The sequence below is a fragment of the Empidonax traillii genome, unplaced genomic scaffold (genome assembly GCF_003031625.1).
Source record: "Empidonax traillii isolate 1590-97213 ecotype Southwest subspecies unplaced genomic scaffold, ASM303162v1 scaffold557:size1000685, whole genome shotgun sequence".
Lineage (NCBI taxonomy): Eukaryota > Metazoa > Chordata > Aves > Passeriformes > Tyrannidae > Empidonax > Empidonax traillii.
This window is the reverse complement of record NW_020955750.1, coordinates 965,080-977,346: the sequence shown is the minus strand read 5'-3', so window position 1 is coordinate 977,346 and position 12,267 is coordinate 965,080.

Here is a 12,267-nt window from a genome sequence, read left to right as displayed (position 1 = left end):
GATCGCTGGGAAAAAGTCACCAGGAAAACTCCTGGCAAACGTTACCGAAAGCCTTTGCGTGGTCGAGAGTCAGTGCCCCTCGCCTTTTAGAAGCACGAGGCTGAGCACCTGATTTCCTTTAAAACAAAAATCCCAGAGGGCTTCCAAGAATTTGCATTTTCTACCGCCACAGTTGCTTGCCCGGGAGGCTGAAAGGAAGGAATCGCTTCACCTTTTTTTTTTTTTCTTTTCTTTTTTTCTCTATGTAGAAAATAATAGAGAAATAAGGAGCTGATGAGTGGTAGTAGCAGTGTAGGGGGTTATGGTGCAACTGGGTGTAGGTTAAAAATACCAACAACACCGGAGAAAGAACATCCCCTTAATTTTTCATTTAGAAATATTTAAAATGAATGTGTTAGAAGCTGACGAGAGTCTTGTGTTGTCCTGGTGGGACGCAAAGTTGAACGACACCAAATCCAAGGAAGGATTTTTTTTTCTGCTCACGTTTAAATTAAAGACCTTCTCACACACAAGCACAAAGCAGGGCAGAAGTTTTCCAGCTCGGCATCCCGAGGCTGAGGAGCCGCGGTTCCCGGTGCCGGAGCGCTGTCACCCGGGCGGGGTGACATCGGGACCCTGTCCCGGCGCATCCCACGGCACGTGTGGACCCCACGAAGTTGGCCAAAGCCCAGGAACAATGAGGCCGAGGTGATCTGCGGGCCGAGCTCTGCTGCGGGCTGCTCTGTCCCTCCCCAGTCTATCCCCCCTGGGCACGATGCCCTCGGCCGGTTGCCCTGGGCCACTGGCCCTGCCCGGGTGCCCCAGGGAGGGTGTCCCTTCCCGCAGCCCCCGCGCTCCTTTGTTCCACGGCGGCGGCCGCGGCACTACATCTCCCGGCAGGCTGCACGGGGGAAGGGGGGGGAGAGAGGCTTTTCCACCCTTTTTCCTCCCCCATCGCATTCCTCCTCGGCGAGAGGGAAAAAAAAAAACCCACACACACTCACTTTGCTGACACATCATGTGCTTTGAGCAGACAAGAGGGCCGGGCTGCGAGAAGCAGATCACGGGAAATAAGGGACAACTTGCTGCCTCCGAAATCTAACTCCGGAGACACGTAAAAAAAAAAAAAAAAAAAAAAAAAAAAAAAAAAAAAAAAAAAACAGGAAAAAAAAAAGGTGGGGGGGAGAGAGAGAGGGGGAAAAAGAGGGGAAGCCAACACAGTTAAATCCTGAAGTAGGAAGGATGTAGCCCTGAGCTTTGAAATCTTAATAAATACGTAGAGGAGAGATTTTCTCTTTTGTGTGCAGGGCCGAACAAGATCGCTGCCAGTTTCTCCAGATACACAACTTATGCAACTGTTTCTCCATCACAAACTAAAGCACACGCGTGTCTTGCATAATGTTGTTTGCCACCCCGTACAAATGTTTCTTTTCTGGCCCCTGTAGAGCCTACAGATTGCTTTGCTGATCTTCTGCATCAGATGGCTTTATCCTTCTGGTACTGCATATATGCAGATCTGAGGTCTGTGTAAATATGTATAAACAAAATGCATATTTTGTAACAGGTTTATTTTTAGTCCCTGTGTTTTTGCGCTCGGGAGATAGAAGTTTGTTTAATTGATATCGTTGGTGTAATAGTGGTTAGTGCTGATAGTGGGAGCTGAAACCTTATCCAGGCTTTCAAAAGCACCCCTGTTAGAACGGCTGCGAGGGGTCTCCCCATAATCAGTGTCTTCTAGGTTACACCTTGGACTTCAGCAAAGCCACGGTAGTTTAGATGAGGAGATGCAGATCAATTGTCTGTGTGATAAGAGATAAATATCATGTCAATATACAGGATTGAATTTTACTTTAAACTGTAAGTTGGATTGACTTCTCCGGCTGGTTTGGCAGAGCAAATTGTTATTGTTCTGCAGTAGATTTCATCACAGTATTTTGTCCCTGGTGTCCTAGCATACCTTGTTATGATTATTTTATTTTAAAGATCTTTACATTTATGTATTAAGAAAATATTCACCTGTGCTGCTGATAGTATGACCACTCTGGAGGGAGTAATTTTAAATCTGTAGTTTTTGCATTAATTCTTTCTGTTCACTTCTGAATTGTAACAAAGATAACACTCCAAGCTGTTCCACTCCATTATACCATCACGTTTTTCTCTGAAGTCTGGGCTTCAGCCTCACTGAGGATTGCTAAAATCTGCTAACAATCAGTGCTGTTTGCACTGAAATTAGAATCGATATTAAGGTGGTACTTTTACATCAACAAAGTAGGGCTTAGATGGTGGTTGTATTTTTTTTTAGACATATTACTGTAACAGTTTTGAGCCAGATTTGTGACTTCAAGCCCCAGCCCTGAGAACAAGGTGGTAGGGAGGCACTGAGTCTCAGATGAGCCACTTGGGCTCACGTTTTCTTTCCAGATCCCCTTGGTTCCTAAGAACAGATGCCCATTTCCCCCCCATCAGCACGTTGGTCCCTCCTTCCTTTTCCAAGCACCTTTTGGGATCTCCTGTTCAAGACTTTTGCCACACGTGATTTTTCTGCAGCTCTTCATTCTGTGTACCTGCATCCTGTCAAGGCAACCACCCCCTATTTGAGCTCATTGACTTCCTCCTGAGCTCAAATGGAACTTTTTTCCCCTTAAAACATGTGGCTAATGAAAACATTGCCCTTCTTACCCTGTCCTTGCTGAATTTATCTCTTGTTCTGTGATAATTTTGTTAATAGTTTTTGCCATTATGTAGAATTATAGAATCACAGATGGTTTGGGTTGGAAGGGATCTTAAAGCTCATCCCGTCCCATTCCCTCCCATGGGCAGGAACACCTTCCACTAGTCCAGGTTGCTCCAAGCCCTGTCCAACCTGGCCTTGGACACTTCCAGGGATGGGGCAGCCACAGCTTCTCTGTATCACTGACATGGTAACAGATTGACACAAGCTGAGAAATGGAAGAGTAGAGACCTACAGCCTCACTTTCAGTCCTGGAGAGTCAAGGGAGGGAAAACTTGGATCCCAGTAAAACTTGTTGGTCTGTTTAACTTGGTTGCTGCAAAGTGATCCTAAAGGGACTCATCACTGAGAGAAAGCGAGGACAGAAAGTTGCTGGCCCAGCCCTTTAATAAGATCACATTTTTTTTAGTGATTCCTTTTAACAGTATATGGGAAGTCGAAGGAAAACCTTTGGGAACAGCAGCCAGCCAGTACAGGAGAGACCCCTCCAAGTCATGTTACTTAGGTCCAAGTTATTTCTCTTTATTTTTCTCCTTTAGCTTTTGCAATCATGTGTTTCCCCTGCGATGCAAATCAGCCGAGGGGGAGATGAAGGAGCGTGGGGACCAAAGGACACACACACAGACATTCTGACAGCAAGCCCAGGATTGCTGAGCCAGGGCCCTCAAACGTCATGAGTCAGCCTGTTCCTACCCAGTCATGAGACTGAATAAAAAAATCATGAGCTGTTTGCAAAGGAAATTTGGGCTTTCTTTTGCTTGCTTCCTGATTCTGGCTTTATCCTGTGCCTGGGATATGTTTGCAAGTTTTTCCCGATAAATAAAAGGACTAGAAGGGGATTTACATCTCTAACAAAAGGCGTTTGAAAAAGCGAGTCAAATGCTAGTTTTGCAAGAATTGGCAAATTTGTAAGAAAGGTTTCTGCAGAGACATGAAGAGAGTAAAACAGTTACAGAACATGGTAGAATGAGCTGTTTGACATCTTTATACAACTCACCTAGTATTTAACTGGGACAAGGACAGGCAGGCTGACATTTAGCCCAGAAAAAGACAGGGAAAGCATATAGACTGGGAATTTAGTGTGGAAAATAGGAAGTATCGGGACATCAGTGGCCTTTTTGGATAAGCTGCCTGAACTGCAGCTTGGAGATTCACATCCATTTTTGGGCTCTGTCATTCAATGTCCTGTTCTTCCTCTGTAGTGTGGCCGTGGCTGAGGGACAGAATCTCCCGTGGGAGACGCCAGCACACCCCGGAGCTTTTCTGTGTTCAGCTGGGGAAGGAGAAGGAACACATGCTGTGTATACCCAGTGTCCATCTCCCCTCCTCTGTTTTGACAGCCCTGGCTACTTTTAGAAAGCCCTCAGAAGCCTTTTGTTTCACCAGCTTTTGGGGGAGAGCTCCCGAGTGAGGTGAGAGCACTTTAGTGCCCTATCAGAATACTGGTGGTCAGGAGAGAAAGCCTCATTCACTCAAGGGTTTAATCTATTTTTTCTGATGCTCTGTTGTGTTTTGCAGCCTTTGCACATCTTTTGTTACACTTATGATTAGTGCAGAGAGGACTATTTAAGGAACCTCAGTGTGTTTATTTAAAGAAGAGAGAAAAACCCTGAGAGTGCAGAACATACTTTTTAATATTCCTTGGAGCTGTTCCCCGTGATTACGTGTTAAGTAAGACATGACCAGTAATTGCATTGAACACGGGGACTTTCTGTCATACCTATTTTATTTATTTCATTTCATTTCATTTTTTTAACCTCAGCTGGTGCAGCTCCCAGCACAGTTGTCATACCAGGGAGCCTATGTGTGTGCTGCTGCAATACTAGGAGATAATTAGTGTACCCTGCTCAGAGAATGAGTGCATGGGCTGCATGAACAATATCCTGTTGCTCTACACTTCTCATTTGACTTTCTCAGACCCCCTATTTTGAAGATGATATTCCCACAGCCTCTCTGTGGTGCTGTGCAGTGTTTCTTTCCAGTGATATTAACAGGGATGGTATTGATCTGAATATATTCCCAGAGTGATCCTTGGGGCAAAATTTGTTGGACGAGTGTTATTTACAAATTCACCCCAATGTACAAGAGAAATTCAATTCTCTTTTTCAAAGCAGAGTGATAAAAGGATTCTGGGGACTGGATCAGCCTTGCAAGACAGCAAGGCTGGAAATGAAGGACAACAGCAGCAACAACAAAATTGAAAGAGAGGGCGGGGAGGAAGAGAGACAAGAAATACAATATCTAGGAGGTTTCTGTAATTAAAACCAGCTTAAATATTCGTGCTTTGCAAATGATACAAATTGATATAGTTTTAAAAAGCCATTCCTGGCACTCCACTATGGGAGTTCAATACCTTTCCTGCCCTAGGGCTCCGCTCAGCACAAGTGTTAAGCAGAGTTTCTGTGTGCACAGTGAAATGGGGCTGCTCCTCCATTTCATCCTGCTCAGCAGAAGTTGGGCTGTCCCGTGGAATTGTGTCTCGGCACTGCTGGGCTTTTTGCACAGAGCCAAAGAGAGGTGAAGGCTTTATTGTAAAGCTCCTCCTGCTCCCTGCTGGGCCCCTGTCTGTTCATTGCACTACAAAGCCCTGTTGCTTTCTGCCACAGAAATTAATGAAATGATTTTTTTTTTCGTTTGAAGTAAAAGTGGCTTTGGGTTAAATCCCTGCCAGCACATGGGGGAACAAAACCTTGTGCAAGCACTTTGTGTAAGAGCAGAACGTGGCATCGGGCAGGTAAGTCACCTGGGATGGAGCCAAGGTGGCAGGTGTCACTGCTCCTTCTGTGGTGACCACGAGGAGATGACAGAGGTCAGAAAGTCTGTGGCCTGTGCTGGAGCCAGGCCTGGTTTTCAGGGTAGTAGGACAAACACAAAACTTCCTCCGTGGCAGATGAGTTGTTTGGTCAGGTGAAGATGTCAGTGGCACAGGTACCTGTTCCATAACAGTGTGGTTGAATTGTGACTGGGCTTGGGCTGGCAGCTGCTTATTCTCTCCTACCTTTCTGTACTAGAAAGCTTAAATACAGGATTTTCCAAACTGCCCAAGGGGTTTGAATTCATACCTCTTGTTGGAAAGAGGCTTCTAAATCTCCTTGGCAGCTTGGGAAAACTCAGGCCTCGCAAGAGACGTTTTGTCCATGCCTGTGATTTTCAGCCAGGTTTGTGCATCAATCTGCCCAAGTTTTCCCAGGTGCCACTGGGAGCTGAGCCTGTTCGGAAAGCATTTTGTAGAACCAGTTGGCTCATTACCTCCTGCCTGAAAAGGAGGTCAAGGCACACTCTGGAGAGTGATGCTGGAAGGTCTGGACTGCTCATTTCTGAGGGAGGAGACAGATAGGAGAGAACTTGCTATGAACCTCAATGCCCTGCTCAATCCTTCATTAACATGGAATGTCTGGGAGTAGGTGACATTCAGCAGACACAGGATTCTTTTCTCCAAGCAGATGAGCAGCCCAGTCCCAAGGACCCAATGGGACTCAAGTGTGAGTTCACATATCCTGGAAGCAATGAAGCATCACAAATGCAAGGGACTGAGTCACTTGGGGGATGAGAGTTTCTTTTTTAAACCTTTACACTTTGACACAATGTTATGCTGCACTAGCTATATATACCCCAGTTCTTATGCTTCTAGCTTAAATTTTTAACAAACAAGGAAAAAGGAAAGAAAGAAAGAAAAGCTAGGGAATTTTTCTACTTTTTGTTTTCAGGTGTGTGACTTAATCTCCAGAAAAAAAATAAAAATAAAAATGATAGCACCTTTTACAGCATGAGAAGAGAAACACTCAGAATTTGCTGATGAAATTTTAAAATATTCCTTGAGCCTCAAGGTCATGGGAGGGATTTTCAGAAGTGTTCAGCATTATTATACCTCATTTGAATTTTACTCCTCACTTCAAAGTTAGTGATGTTAGCCCAGTGCGAGGGCTTTAGGAAATCACACTGCATTGATTTAGATCTCATGGGCAACGATTATCCTGCACTGACACCACGGGTGTGAGGCAGGGGGGGGTGTTCCTTCAACCCTGGCACAGCTCCTCCTGGGAGTAAGGTGTTAGGTGTTCTTCCTGCACTGTACAACTCCTTGACATTGTAGGAACCTTTTCCAGAAAGGACCCTTTCCTTGAGCAGCTCTCCCCAGGTGTCCAGGACCATGTGGAATTTATCTCCCTTTCCACACAGGCTGCTCTGTCATGTGGGGTCTGCTCTAGCGCTTGGGTTTTCACAGGGTTATGCTTTGTGTGGTCATTTACCTGGATGTAAAAATCTATTTGGAGAGATTCAAAATGTTCTTTCAAAACAAAAAGAATCGACTGAGAAGGAAACTCTTTTGTTTTGACTCTTCCCAGGGACAATGAACACAAAAATCCCCTGTAGGGGATCATGCTTGCGAAAAAGCAGCTCATTTACTATACCAGGCACTGTAGAGTATGTGATGTGTGAGCAGCAGCACAGAAAAAACTAAGTTTGGTATTTAGAACAAAAATAAATTGGGTAGAGAATGGAGGTGACTTTACCTCTTTGCCCCCAAACAAGGTATGTGTATCTGGCTTGTGGTTATGGGGGGGATGAGTGAAAGAACTTCAGTCGTAATTGCTGCTGACGAGGGAGAAATGTTTTGTGTATCCCTTTTACCTGAAGTTCTACGTTATGCTTCCTGATGCAGCTGGTTTCCATGAACCCAGCATGGGGGCAGTGCTGCTGAGGCTTGCAAATGTGCCAGAAGGTTTGATTTGAAAAGAGTTTATTGCCTTGCATTGGAATGCCTGAATTTTTCAGAAGTCCTTCTACCTGTGGGTATGCCAACATGCCAACATTTCCAAGGGCTGAAATGAAAGCTAAAGCCCAGCTGATGATTTTCACTGGCACATATCCCACTGGTAGTTTGTCAAATGCACAAAAACACTGGTAGCATTTTGCATTTAAAGGGCCAAATCTTTTCTGCAGATGGAATCAAACGTTCTCTGCTGAAGTCAGCACATGGAATAGAATTTTGTCCTATGCTGAGATTCAAAGTCTGCTTGGAAGGTCTGAGTCTGTGATTCAGACAGGAGGCTAAAATGAGGTAGCTGGAAAAATCAGGGAAAATATAGGAGGGAGATGGAAGGACAGGATGAAAGGCAGAACAGGGAAGCGCTTATAACACAATGGGAGAACAAGGGACATTGTTGTAAGCGGAGAAATGCTCAGAGCTGATAATGGGAAAGAAACCATTTAATTGCAAACAATGGACTTGAGATCACAAGAAGAGCTCCTACCTCAAGGGGAAACCCAGAATTTAAGGCCATACAGGCACCTAAAACCTTCTGAAATCAAAGAAATCGGAGGGCGAGTCAGATCTCTCAACATGTTTGGGATCCAAGTTTGTAAGGTATAGATACCCTTCAAAATGTAGTCTCAAGGCTCTCAAACCTTCATTGTTGGGGAAATCTGTGTTCCAGAAATGGGATGCAGCTGATGTGAATGAATGGAGAGTGACAGAAAAGTCCCACGAGTCAAATCCTGAATGCCTCGCTCGAGCACAGAGGAGGAAGTTTGCCCTTATAATGACAGGACAAAGGCTGCAGAAAAGCCTCAAGATGTTCTGTCGTAAATGCCAGTTTTGTAGCAGTAAGTTTCAGAGACAAGCCAAAGTGAATACTGCTGTCTTTGGTTGCACTCTAAGATGGCTGTGTACCTGCTTTTAGATTATGGCAACACCCTAGAACAGCATCCTGGCTCCTGTGAGACGGATACTGCAGCTCTGGCAGTTGTCAGTGGGATCCTGCTCTCACAGAGAAAGCCAGGAGAGTGTGTTTATATCTCTCTAGAGTCTTCGAGTTAGGAAGGATCTTGTGCTTGTCCTGACTGATACCAAGAGTATTTCTGAGCAGACTGATGCATGAATCATTTTGGTGGATGTGGAAGACGTAAAGCAAGAATATAAACACATTCAGAAAAATCTTGGTACTTCCTTAAAGCCTTGCAGTATTTATGTTTCTTTCAAGTTGTGTTTTATATTTGGAACTATTACAAAGTGTCTGCTCTCTTTCTTTTATCTCTTTCCCCCCAGATGAAGGTGACTGGAAATCAAAAACCCCTGGTAACTGGAATAGGATCACTTTTTTGTCCTTTTGCTATTCAAGCATTCAATAGGAAGTGTGGGGTAATGACGGTTTAACAGCAGAAGCAACAGGTTGCAAGGCATGAGGTTATAACCTGTGGTGATTGGGTAAGTGGAAATAGGAGTTTTGTGTGCTGAGTGAAGCACAGGACAGGACAGCCAAGAATCAACAAAAGGAATCATGTGATAAGGAGGGAGAGCTGGTAGTAGATGCAATTTATGGTGTCCCAAAATGATGCATCAGCTATATCATCCCAGGGGTAATAATATACCAGTCCAGAAAAGGTCCTAAGAGGTCATCTTGCCTCTCCCATTCCTCTGAGGGAGTGCTGAGGTTGGTTGTTTGGCCTCTCCTCAGAGACCTCCAATACCAGTGATTCCAGCATCTCCCAAGGGACTGTGCACCAGCATTACCTACTTTTGCATTTAGATATTTTTTTCATAATACTTAGTCTGCCCTCTCTGCAATGTAAATTTAACCCTTCCTGTTCTCTCCCTCTGGATTTGATGAACCAGTTGTTCCCTTCCTCTTTATCTGCCCAAAGACTGTTGATGTCTCTTCTCAGTCCTCCTGCTGTAACTCCAAGCCTTAACGAACTCTTTCTTTAAAGATTAAACATTCTCCAGACCTCTGATTGCTCTTGCTAATGTTGTCTGCCTTCTCTCTAATTCAGTGTGGTACCTAAAACTGGACACTTTGACACTTAGAGGCTTTGACAGTGCTGCATAGAGCGGAAGGATCATTTCATGTATCTATCTTAGGGACTTCACTCCTGTTTGTGCCTCTCTAGCCTTTTTGCAAAAACCTGATGCTCAAATCCCTTTCCTGCAGAACCACTTTCTAAGCAGTTGGTTCCTATCCCTTTATTTGTGAAGTTGATTACAGCTGCATGAACTTAATCTCTAACACTTGTTCAGGTGGAATTGCAGATTCCTTTTCTCCAGTTTGTCGCAGTTGTTCTGAGCTCTCATCCTATCCTTTAACACTTGTGCTGCCCTCCAAACTTCAGATTATCTCCAAATGCAATACTCTCCATTACATCACACGGTTCATAAATGACAATATGACAAAGTCATAACCAACAGCATGAGAAACCCGGTAAGAAACTGATTTGCTGTTTCTCCTCCATTTTACCTTAGAGGAATAAATGTTATTTGTAGTCAAAGATTTTCTAGCAGGATGGGGAAGAGAGCAGGTGAAATGGTTTGTCTGCCTGGCCAGATCACCAGATGTCAGACACCTGTTGGAGAAGTGCTGGAGTTATCTCATCTGCAGGTACCTGGTGCTGCCACATCACTGTACGTGCAGACCCATCCGAGGGAGCAGGATCAGGCTGGGTAAAGTACATGACTTGAGCAGCAGCTGGAGAGAATTGAAAGTGTGCTTAAAAATACCAAAAGAAAGACGGGGAGGAAAACTGCACACAAGGAAAAATAGCTTAAGGAATTCCTCTTAAGAGGGGGTTGCCAGAGATCAGCAGAGGTCTTTGTGGTGGTTGAGAGGGTAAGCCCTCTTTTCCCACGCTGATCTCCAAAGGAATTGCAGGGCAGCCTGGTGTTGTTCTTGCCTAACAATGCGTCATTAATGGCTGGGTCCTCTCAGCTTTCAAATGCACGATGCAGAAACGATCCAAAGAGAATAAGTTCTGCTCCTGTGACCCTGATTTTACTCAAGTAAAGGAAAGGACAGGACACAATGCCTCTTGCCCTTGCATGCAAAGGCTACCTTATGAACTCATGAAGAATGACTGATTTGCAGCTCTGGTGAAGGAACTGTGGGAATATGGGTACTCTGGGTAATGAGTGAGATAGTGAGGATTTCAAAGGCTTAGAAATGAACCCAGAGGATCAGATCTTTAGACAAATGTTGCATCCTCCTGCATATCTTGGACATCTGCATTTCATTGCTCTTCATATCCCTTCGCTCTGATAATCACAGGGATCTAATGAATTTCCTGATTCATTTTTCCTCTCCCAAAGGTTTTCCCACTGGAGACGAGAGCTGGCTACATCTCTCAATCTCACCGAGATAACCATTGTCTCTAGTCTCCAGTTAAATTGATTTTGGAAAGAGCAAGAAGTTACTTCCACAAAGTAATTCCTGTTTTCCAAAGCATTTTCTCAGTTAAGCTGGAGAGATGATCTGAAAAGGGGAGGGAAGGTATTGCAGGATGGAGGTCTAAAGAAAATACAGGGCAAACTACACATCTTTGACAATCAGTCAGCTGGTTGAACATCATCAGCTTCTGAGGGGAGTTGAAGTGTGAGATTCATTTTGGATTCCTGGCTGCCTGTAATTAGATGCATTAGAAGAAAAATCTGTTGGCTGTCTTGTGTTCTTGATGCAACAATTGCTCCTGGCTCTGAATTCGGGAAATATTGTTTAAAAAAGTGTTATTTATTGGTGCTATACTTCGCATTTTTAGGTCATCCCATCATCAGGTAGGTCAGACTGTCAATACATTTCTGCAATAACTTTTTGCAGGAAAAGCTTCTGATTTAGAAAGGTTTGTGCACGCAAGTAACTTTATTACCAAGGTCTGTGCAAGTCATTCCTGTGCATAAAGCTTTTCATGAGCGGAGTGTTTGTAAACTTGACCCCTTGGTTCGTGTTCATCCAAACAATGTCATACAGAAACTGGCAACTATTTTGGCAACAGAGAGGTTCTGTTTATGTTTTGCACAACCCTTTTCTCCAGCAGGCAGGGTATTTCTGTGTGTAAAAGTCCCCATCCAGGCTCTGAACGGGATCTCCACCACCAGGATAAAGAAGCTGGTTTCTTCTGGAGGACTTCTAAAGTCCCACAGCGTCATAGAGCAAGGATAATCTCTCCAGGGGTCAAGGAAAAATGTGTTTAATTACATGACATGTCACACTTTGTGCAGAATTACTTTTTTTTGGTTAGCACCAACCATAGATTTCCATGTCTAAGCAGAGCCCTCTGCAATGCTGCCAGCTGTCCTGCTCACTCTCCCATTCCTTTGCATTCCCTAACCTGGAAGTGTTCCTGATGCAGGGCAAGGGGAGCCCACCGAGCTCTCGCTCCCTCCAGCAAGCAGAGTGACTTTTGTCACCATATCCCCAAGTAAATTGCAAAAGCTGTTAACATTTTCATAGGTGGTTGCATAATGCTGTTGCATAAATGTCTTTGACAGATTAATGCATTTTACACAGCTTCTCTAGAAAACAATATTAGTATCAATAAATGAAAAGCAATGCACTGCATTATGGGTTACAATTTATAATTTATGTTTCTATTAAAATCTGTGACCCATCGTAGCAGCACTGTAGATACATAAGTCAGTTTTTGACTGGTGGGCAGGTTGAAACAAATTTCTGAACTTTTCCTGTTGGCCTCTCAGTGCTGTGGGGAGGGTGACATGATAACCCTCACCTCTCGCAGGTAATGTTACTTCTTTGCAGGAAGTCAGGCTAACAGGGATCACTACTTTTGTT